This window comes from Prionailurus bengalensis, chromosome D4 (genome assembly GCF_016509475.1).
Source record: "Prionailurus bengalensis isolate Pbe53 chromosome D4, Fcat_Pben_1.1_paternal_pri, whole genome shotgun sequence".
NCBI lineage: Eukaryota > Metazoa > Chordata > Mammalia > Carnivora > Felidae > Prionailurus > Prionailurus bengalensis.
Genome location: NC_057359.1, coordinates 15,135,378 through 15,146,429, shown reverse-complemented (window position 1 = coordinate 15,146,429; position 11,052 = coordinate 15,135,378). Strand labels below are relative to the sequence as shown.

At 38.8% G+C, this 11,052-nt stretch overlaps 1 long non-coding RNA gene across 1 annotated transcript; it reads right to left on the bottom strand.

The window, feature by feature from the left end:
• Positions 1 to 5,794: 5,794 nt before the first annotated feature.
• On the bottom strand, positions 5,795 to 10,553 carry LOC122474361. Its single transcript, XR_006294900.1, has 2 exons — positions 9,810 to 10,553; positions 5,795 to 6,313 (listed from the first exon to the last, which is right to left on the bottom strand). It is a non-coding gene; the product is annotated as an uncharacterized LOC122474361 (long non-coding RNA).
• Positions 10,554 to 11,052: the final 499 nt, after the last annotated feature.

Below are 11,052 nucleotides of genomic sequence, written 5' to 3'. Positions count from 1 at the left end.
ACACTGTGCTTACTTCCCTACTGTTTGAGGTTTTGCAACAAACATGCATGACTTCTGAATTTATGACCCTTTAAGAGGCAAAAATCAAAACCATAAAAGGAAACACCACAGGAACATTATTAGGGGAAGAAAATGGTACTTTTATGAAAGGCCCTTGAACTTGATGAAAAAACAAAGACATCTGTTATTTTCCTACTGAAAATACAGTCAGTGACTAACCAACACAATACTAAGAACTCAAGATACAGGCCTAGTGGTGACTTACAGTGAATCGAATTATGACTAACAAAGAATGGACTTTTTTTGCAGAGGGGTTAAAAAATTCTCACGAGCTATGTCTGTGTACGTCAACTACAAGTACGTCTACTATTCACCACAGTGGATATCCAGAAGAGATAAAGACATCTAGGCTTTTTTACTGCTCAAAGTTCAGGCACAGAGGTGTTTCATCCTCCAATACTTGGCCTAAAAGAATGGCCAAACCCTGGGAAGTTACTACTAGGAAGCTTTCTATAAACTTCTGACTAGTGTCTTCTTATGTCCACGAATCCCCTGTTAGCTTTGCTTATAAAAATGTAATTATATTAATGAGTTTCTTTTATCTAAATTGAGCTCTATAGTTTCTCCTTTCCTAAAATTAGAACATAAGAAATACTTTTGAACCCTTTATATATTTCATGTCCTTTATGTAATATTCATATGTTTTATTAAAGGAACATTTATCCCACTCCTCTCCTGACTCCTCACATTGCCATAAGGAAAATGGTATTGAGTCTCAACCTCCAACTTAGAAAGGTATTAAAATAATACTTCTTGGGGCGCCTGGGTGGCGCAGTCGGTTAAGCGTCCGACTTCAGCCAGGTCATGATCTCGCGGTCAGTGAGTTCGAGCCCCGCGTCAGGCTCTGGGCTGATGGCTCGGAGCCTGGATCCTGTTTCCGATTCTGTGTCTCCCTCTCTCTCTGCCCCTCCCCCGTTCATGCTCTGTCTCTCTCTGTCCCAAAAATAAATAAAAACGTTGAGAAAAAAAAAATTTAAAATAATACTTCTTGCTTTTAAAGAATGCACTCTTTTTTAATTTTTTTTTTATTCTGGAAGAGAGAGAGAGAATGCATGAAAACAGGAGAGGGGCAGAGAGAGAGGGAGAGAGAGAATCCCATGCAAGCTCTGTGCTGTCAGTGGGGAGCCTGGTATGAGCCCAAGAACTATGAGATCATCACCTGAGCTGAAATCAAGAGTTGGACACTTAACCGACTGAGCCACCCAGGCGCTTCTAAAATAAACATTTCTAATCCCTTTCTCTCCCTGGCCATTTCTCCCTTGGCTGAAGGAATGGCTTATCTGATTGGTGAATTCAGTGAGAATCTGGCCTTCTTCAGTGCCAGGTTTCTCCATTGGCTGAGATGTTTCGTGTTGAAGTTCTTGTCCATGAATGGCCTTGCACCTCGTCTATTGTTCTTTTTCTCTTGGATCGTTCTGTTCTCAAGTGGAACATGCTTTCATTCTGCTGCTCTTCAGTGCCCACTTGTCTGCCATTCTCTACTTTCTCCACCTTAGATTCGGGGGATCAAATCCTAATGAAAGGAAGACCCACAATGTACCCAAATCCAGTATTATCAGAATAATCCTGATTTTGGACTTTGATCCTCATTTATCTCCTTGGGTTATCTCTAAGTTGTTTATGACCCATAGGAAGAGATGTGCGTGTACTTGGTAAGCTCGAGAACTACATGTCCAAGTGTCTAATATGTATTTTCTCTTGGGGCATCTCAAAATAACCTAAAAAAGTTGGCACACTCAAAGCTAACTCATAATTTTCTCCCTTGGGTGCAAATAAATTAGCAAAATAGTAAGTCCCTTTTGGGTATCCTCTGTCATAGCAAATGACATTAGCTTATTTCTAGTTGTACAAGCCAGAAACCAGAAGTCTTCCCTAACCTCTTTCTTCTTTGTTTCACATATCCAATGCATTACACTTCTCTCCATCTCTATCCCCTCCACCTTATTCTAAAACACCCTCATCCTTCACCTGAATTACTGCCATTGCCTCATAATTGGTCTGCCCACATGTTCTCTGGTCTCTGTTCAATGAGCTCACCATGTTATGGCCAGCAGCGTCTTTTCCATGCCATCGATGGCATTTTATTTCTCTTTTAATAGACAAAACTCCTGGCACAGAAAGCGGTAGGAGTGAGCAAACTTTTCCCTCTAAGGGGCTAGATAATAATGTTTTAAGTTTTCTGGGCTATAATTTCTTTGTTATAACTTTTCAACAGTTACGGTAATGATCAAACAACTATGCACAATATGCAAACAGATAGGTGGCTGTAGTCAAATAAGAGTTTACATATAAATCCAAGTGATGGGCTGAGTTTGACTCATAGGCTATCGTTTGCCAACCCCTGCCCTAGAATATTCTGCATATCACAACCTTATTTACCTCTCTGCCACCACCAATGCCACTCCAATTCACTTCCTTCATGCTTTTATGTTATTATTTTTTTGAAATGTTTATTTAAGAGAGAGAAAAAGAGAACGTGTGAATGCGTGAGCAGGGGAGGGGCAGAGAGAAAGGGAGAGACAGAATCTCAAGCAGGGATTGGTAGCACAGAGCCAGACGCGAGGCTTGAACTCACGAACTGTGACATCACGACCTGAGCCGTGATCAAGAGTCTGATGCTTAACCAACTGAGCCACCCAGGCACCCCAGGAATAGTGTCTTTCTTTTGTTTATCATCGCATTCCCTGGCCCTAATGCCTACTACATAGTTGGCACCATCTAAATTCTTGTTGACTGACTGAACACATGAATGAATCATGGGTGAATTGTCCCCACTCCACCACTAGCAGCCTCCAACGTCCTGTTGTAACCTGTGCCTCTATTCTCTAGCCTTCTCTTCATAAAATGTTTCTAGTGATGTTTCTCTCTCCGTCTTTCCATATCAATCTCCCTCTTCCTGCATCGTTGGAGGACTTTCTATTGCTGTGAATATACCTCCATGTCCTTCGCACACGTCTGTCTTCTCTGGTGAGTGTTCTACCTTTGGCTCCCAGACACTCATGCCACAGATTGGTCGAATCTCTCCAGCCTCCTGGAACACATTTGTAGTAGAACACGGTTGCTTTTATTCATGTGTTGCAATGCGAGAGAACGTGCACAATGAAAAGCCATAGGAACATCTCAGTAGAAGGGTGGTAAAAAAGGATGTAGAAGATTGGGGGAAATGTTTGGTAATTTGAAGGTAGAGTTCAAGGAAGCAGGGCTTTTGCTCTGGATTGGTTGCTGCTAGCAAGAAGTGAGAATAATTCTTTGATCGGCGGGCTTCTTACTTACTTTCTAGGAGGTAGGGAAGAATGCGGCACAGCTAATGCTGAGATTGGTAAAAAGACAGTGGCAGTGATATTAGCCAGATCAGGTATCTTGGGTCTTTTTAATCATTTGGACAAATGTTTCTCTTTTTATGTACTCAAGACATGATTACAAAAGGTCCTTGTTTTTGCTTTGATCCGGGAAGGTTACAGAATAGCCTTGTTTTGTTTTGTTATTCTCTGAACTTGTTTATGTTCAGTAGAATACCATGGCCTACCTGTGAGTGGCAGGCCTGATCCCTGTAGCATGAAGGTCTTAGCATAGTGGCAGCTCCTGATTTTCAGGGTTGCTGTTCTTTTCCTCAGAATGGGTCCTCTCAGGGAAGAGTGGGTGCCCATGAAGGATGCCCAAACACACAAAGCTTCTCTGTGCTTAGTTCTGTGTCTGGTGGTCTGGATCCAGGCAGGCTAACCTTGGCCAACATGTAATAGAATTTCAAGGGTGAATACTTTTGTTTATCGTTTTTCATTTTGTCCTAGTTAAAAAGTCACATTAAGTTATGAAGTTAGATAGATAAAATTCCCCACTTCTTGAAAACCGCATGGCATTCTTTGGCCTGTGCTCACTAGTATCACACAGATAAGATAAATACAACAGCCCTCAATAATCTCCCCCAGTATATAATTAAAAAAAATATATCTTGGATTGCCTGCGTGACTCAGTCATTTGAGGGTCAGACTCTTGGTTTCAGCTCAGATCATGGTCCCAGGGTCATGGGATCAAGCCCCGCATTGGCTCTGTGCTGAGTGTGGAGCCTGCTTAAGATTCTTTCTCTCTCTGTGTTTCTCTCTCTCTCTCTCTCTCTCTCTCTCTCTCTCATTCTTCCTCTGACCCCTCCACACTCTCACTCTATATAAAAAAAAAAAATCTCTTGAGTAATTTTGCCAAGATCATCTGTACGTTATCAACTGAGAAGGCAAACAACTGAATTTTGGAAAAGTGCCAATCTGCTAGCACTGATTAATGGCTGTAGCCGCTGCCCACAAGTATGGCATGTCCAAAGGATTTATGAGAGGTCACGTGTAAGGCAGAGCCTGAGGACTGTAGTAAGAAAGGGTCTGCATTCTGGAGGCAGAATCATATTACTATTAAATAGTCCATTGACACAAGAGTTACATAAACTTGGGGCACCTGGGTGTTCAGTCAGTTGAGCATCGGACTTTGGCTTGGGTCATGACCTCAGGGTTTGTGAGTTCAAGCCCCACATCTGGTTCACTGCTGTCAGCCTGTGAGCTCAGAGACTGCTTCAGCTCCTCTGTCCCCCTGTCTTTGCCCCTCCCTTGTTCACGTTCTCCCAAACATAAATAAATATATTTGTAAAAAGTTACATAAACATGCATCGGGAGGTAGAAAGGAAAAGCACCTCATTTACCCAAATCCCCCTGGAATCAGTAAAGCATGAGTTCTGGAAGTCTCTGTTCAGTACGTATTTTTTAGAGGAGACTTGATCCTATTTGAGGCTATGCCAAGTAAGTCACTGGTCACCAGGACAATACTGAGGCCATTAGACTTCGCTTCTTGGCTGGAGGAGGTGGTGTTGAATGTGAAAAAAAAACTTTGTGAATTTCAAGTACCACACACATATAGTGAATGCATATTAACATTATTATTATTTATCATTTAATTGCATAAACTAACCTACAAGTGTGTAAATATTAGCATGTGCATGATTATCCAGAAGAGAGAACATTGGAAATATGGTTCCTGGGGCACCTGGGTCTGGCTTCAACTCAAGTCATGATCTCATGGCTCGTGAGTTTGAGCCCCACATCGAGCTCTCTGCTGTCAGCGCGGAACTCACTTTGGTTTCTGTCTCCCTCTCTCCCTGCCCCTCCCCAGCCCTTGCTTTCTGTCTCAAAAAAAAAAAAAAATTAAAAAACTAAAAAACTACATGGGTCCTGAGAGAAAACTACTCAGAAATAAAAGGATTTAAAATGAGACCTCAGGAATATATGACATCTCTAGCATTCACACTACTTTTAATTCTTTATCTGTCCTTAACAAGGTCCTTATCCCATCCCCCCCATATTCGCCACTTTTCTTGAGTTCTAATATTTTCTTTTTTTTAGCAAATATGCTGACCCTGAATTTCACACACTAAAATCACCAGGGATGATTACTCAACTCACCTACAATAAACAGGTCTGCAGCCAGAGATATACGCCCTCTCTTGGTAAGGAGTCCCTTCTGTCCACGGTAAATGCTTCTAGTGTGTTACAAATTCCTCATCTCCCCACCTCCTCAAGGGACCTTTCTCATAAATTCTCCCTCTCTCTCTCACTGTCTCTCTCTGTCTGTCTGTCTGTCTCTCTCTCTCTCTCACACACACACACTTCAATGTTTCCTCCTGTCTATAAGCTGTTTTATTTCAACACACAATATGATCAAGTCTCTCTTATTACAAAGAAATGCCTTCCAAGAGCCATATTTTTAAGAGCCATATTTTTATTAGTTATTCTCCATTTGGGAAACAAGATGTAGAGATATCTTGTCTCCCTAACAAAAAAAAAAAATGAGTTACCTAAACTCATTGCCTCTCCCGTTTAAATACCCATTTACTCATCGACCCACTGACATTTTTCTCCTCTACCAATTATTCCTTGGACACCATTTTGACCCAGATCACCATTTATGTGTAGGTTATAATTGCATAGCAAATTATTCCAAAACTCAGTGGTTTAAAACAAGAATAACTTATTATCTCCTTTGGTTTCTGTTTGTCAGGAAGTTGGTCAGGACTGAATGCTCACAGCCTATCTCTGCTCCACGATGTCTGGAACGCTCAAGGCTAAGGGTTGGAATCATTGGAAGCCTTGTTCATGCACATGTCTGGAGGTTGATGATGCCTGTCAGTGAGATTTTAGCTGGGACTCTTCACTGGAACCCTTACATGTGGCCTTTCCCTTCTTCACAACATGGTGGCTGGGTTCCAAAGGCAAGCACCCTGAGAGAGAGAGAGAGCCCAGTGGAAACTTCATGACCAAGCTTTGGAAGTCACATAGCAACACTTGGTCCATTGGACAGACAGCCGCAGATTCCCTCTCAGACTCCCTTGTATCACCCTGTTTCTCGCACGTGTCTCTGTCTTAACACAACATGGGAATAGGAACTTCCATGAAATTGAGTTCAAGGGGAAATACAAACAAATTTGCAACTTAGCTAAAAAGCAATGATAATCAAATGAAAATAAGAATTAAATTAAAAATGATAACCAAGACACCTCATCTATGAGATGCAGTTAAGACAGTGCTTAGATGAAAATTTCACTGACCTTAAAGAAAAGCTAATTCCAATGGTATTAAACTGTGTCAGACCTTAGAAAAGTAAGGAAAATTTTCAAGTTTGTTTTGTGAAACAAGAATAACAATGATTTTCAAAATTTTATCTTTAATGGGTAAAAGAAGCCTATTTATATGTTATTATAATTGATATATTTAGTCTGAGTTCTATCCTTTTATATTACATAGCCTGTGGACCTATCTATATATGATCTGTATTCTTTGCTCAGTTTTGAAAGTTCTTTAGATATTTTCTTGTATTTTCTCATTTTCTTATATTTTCTAGTCTTCAGGTCTCAATTCAAACGTCATCTTCCCAGAAAGGACTTGTCTAACTTGGCTGAGACCTTCCACGCCACCACTCGGTTTTCCACTCCTCTTTAAGTTTCTTCATATCATAATCAGTACTTGAAGTTAACTAACTGGTTTATTACCTTAATACTGGTAGTTAAAAAAAATTTATGCCTGAATGTTATTTGAAACTGTATGTTTTTTTTTAATTTTAACTTGTACTCTTTCTAGTAATGCCTCACTCATTTTAAGCATTTGGTAAGTTTGTTACCACTGGATTGAACGAGTGAGGACTATAACCTTATGTAAAATGTGAAATATAAATGGTGATGCTGATGATGAGAGCTAATATTTGTGGAACATTTACTATAATGCCAGGCACTGTTCTAAGACTTGCATGTTTAACTCATTTATTCCTTACAATAATCCTCTGATAGGTACCATTGATACTCTCCCACTTTACAGATGAGAAAACTGAGGCACGGAGTGGGTATGTAACTTTCCCAAAGTCACAGAGTTCGTAAAGACTTGCTGAAGGTTAAGTAAGAAGTTACAAAGACTATAACTGTATTTCAGATGGGAACTATGTGTAAAATAATGTCATCCTAAAAGTGGAAGGATTGTACTCATTTTATTTTGTCACTATTGTGTCCTATGTATAATTCTTATCCTTTTATTGCATTTTAAGTTTTGAAAGCAAGCACTTTAAAAGTACCCATAGATCATAGAAGGATGCTAAATTAATAGTGGCAAAAAAAAGTAGCTTCTATTTACACAGCACTTTCTATGTGCCAAGCACTGTTCTTTGTGCTGTAAATATATTACTTCTTTTCATTCTTACGATAGTAGCTGATGCTGTTATTTGCATTTTATACATGAGACATTGAAGCACAAAGAAACTTAGTGACTTGCCTAAAGCCACTGGGTTTGTAAATGGCAAAGCCAGAATTTGAACACAGTCAGTCTGGTTCACAGTCAGTGCTTACAGGTATTATGTTCGATTACTCGGTAAATGCTTATGGGTGATTAAAGAATCTCAGAAGATACATATTTCATTACAGGATAATATAATTTAAGGCATGATTTATTCATATACTTATCTATCCAAGTTCCAGGTTTATACTCTTGGATAAACCACGTGAGAACACAATCTAGGTTTTAGTGAATCATACTGGGCGAATTAAGAAGTACATTTAAGAAATACTTGATTCTCAGAGTCTATAATTTCTCTTGGGAACACAATGATCATTAATTAAGGTAAATTTTTTGAGAATTACAGCCATGTTTTACACTTCTTCAATAATGTTCTTTAAATGGTCTCCTCAAGATGCAATATATATTGCATATTAGTAAAAAATACCCATGGATTTATAGAAGCATTCTGATATTTAAAGGCATGGTTGCCAAAACAAACTTTCCAAACCAGGAATGACTATTTTATCAAAAAACAGGTGATGATGCCTCTTCAGACATAACCTTCTTTAGAAAAATATAATTTATTTTATTTTCTACAGAGTATTAATTCCATATCTCAAAAGAAAACAAGATGTGATTAAGTGCAAATTTCAAGACAAAACTTGGAATCTTCCTCATATTCTTGACTACAACTTATCACGAAACAAAAGTAATATTTTCCAAAGGAAAATAAACAAGTGTTAACAACAGCAACTACGATTATAAACCACTGTTGAACTGAGTATGTGCATGGAGCCTTAAGAGCTATCTTTAGATCCCGGTTTGTAGATGAATCCATTCACAACAAGATAAAATACATCACAGCCACCGGAATACATATTTCATTGTTTAAGACTTTCTGAATCATCAAGCGGACCTACTAATGAGGCATTGGTATAACATGAGGACACGAATTACTGCTTCTTTAAATTAAAAAAAAAAAGACTAGTTTTTTTATCCAAAGAGATAAATTTGTTCAGTATCTTATATACATTTCTGGCATAGAAATATACAGTAATCACAGAATATAAAAGAAAGGAGATATCAAAAACTGCCACTACAGGGGGAAAAAGGACATTTTGTAAGGATAAAAAGAGAGAGTTAAAAACTGGAAGGAAATTAACCATTGAATGATAAGCATGCAGAAGGATTTTTCCCTCTTCTTACGTGTTCTTTGTGGTTCCATATCTTCTAGAATCAGCTGCAACTACATTTAAATCTTTAAAGTGTTACAAACTTCTGCTACAAAAATAATAAAGGGAATAATGATTTATTTGAGAGGATTAGCAACTGAAAATAGTAAATACATCTCCTGTATGGCCTGACAACCGTAACTTTTATAATTTCAAGGTTAGTAGTTAGTTTAGCCTTAAATAGCAGTGATCAGCTCAGCACCTCAGGAACATTAATGATGAATTTATAGTGCCTTTATTGAAACATTTCTATAAAATTTAAAAAATATGTATCAACTCATATCTCCAATGGTACACTAAAGAATCACCAGAGTGTGGCATCATCTATAATGTGACCTACCAATGAAAACTAAGAGTAACAGGTCATAAAAACTCACCTCATCTATATAAGCAATGTACATACCCCTGCTTATTATAACTATCCCAAATAACATAACTTATTCACGTTAACAGTTATAGATATTGTAACAAAAGAAAGATCATTAGCATCAGAGGGACCCACCTTCTCAAAGACTAAAACCCCCATGTATTGTCCACTCTAACCGAACTTAGCTAAATATTTTTGGTGAGTGACAGAGCTTCTCTAGCTGGGTTTAAATCCAATCACAGATTTCCAGGCCAGCAATTATAGGTTCTGTCATCTTCACGCAGGGACAGCTAGAAAATGTACATGCATCTCAGAAAAAAATATTATAAATCAATGCATATATGTAAATATCATTACCCATGCTGGGCTTCTCATTCTTGCCAGAGTTTTATGCCAGCGAAGAGAACTTCCTTCTAGGTCATTTATCTTCACCAATGCTTCTTCTTAATCTCACAGGAAATCAAGGCTTACTTTTCTTTGGTCCTTAAATAAGCATAGCTCTTCATAGGTGAGGAAGAACCCCAACTAACAATTTTGAATCATTTCCTGAAAATTCTCGGAAGTTTCACTTGACCAAACTCACGCTATAGAAAATGACAAATCCTTATCTTCAACAAACTCCATTTCAAAGCAGTTTGAGGGAGAGGGGAGACAAACAAACAGCCAAAAAAAAAAAAAAAATTACAGGTGGAACCAATGGTGGGGCAGGAAGCAAAAGAGATCATTTGAATTTAAATGGAGCACTTCCAGGAACTAGAGCACGGTCACGCTTTTCCATGTTCTTCTTGTCCTTCAGTCTGATAAGGAGATCCAGACAGGACTCCCACTTTCCAGCTAGTCAGCTGTAGTCATGCGCTTCTGTCCTCTGAATACGAGAATGGTTTCCTAGCTTCTGCATACAGAAGTGATCTGCTTTCATTGTGAAAACCTTCACAGGATGCCAGAGAGTAGATGTTAGATCCTTGATTGTATCTGATTTGGGGACCAGTGAATGGAGGCATAAAGGTTTGCATTGCAAGAGAAAGACAAAACCGCCTGAAAACAATTTCATCCTCACTGGGGACTTCTTTTGGGGGCTTCCTACAAACTCCTCCGGAAATAGCTGACGCTGATTCACTTGCTTTGGGGACACACTTTATCATGGCCAAATTTTTTATGGCACTTGATTGTGAGATCTAAGATAAGTGATGTTGCTTGGCAACACAACAGCCCCCACCTAGACCTTTTCATTTTGACTTACCTAAATTCAAATTTTAAACTTTCAGAAAGAGCACAGATGGTTTTAAGAGTTAGCATTTAATATTTGCAAGGAGAAAAGTGTTCAATTCTAATTTATTCTCCTAGCACAAGAAATTCTAAGTTTTTGTGCTAAGCAATTCCATTTATATCCATGTGAGATGTCTTGCCATTTCCCTCAGTCTCCACCCCAGCTGTTCTCATCACTACCCACACTCAAAAAAATTTCTGTCTCTATGCGTTTGTGGTCTTAATTTCTTCTCTAGAAAGGAATGTGCGGTAATCCCAGTAATGCCTCAGCCTAACATCGTATCATGATTGGTAAAAAAGAAAGAGGGAGAGATGAAAGGAAAGAAGGAAGGAA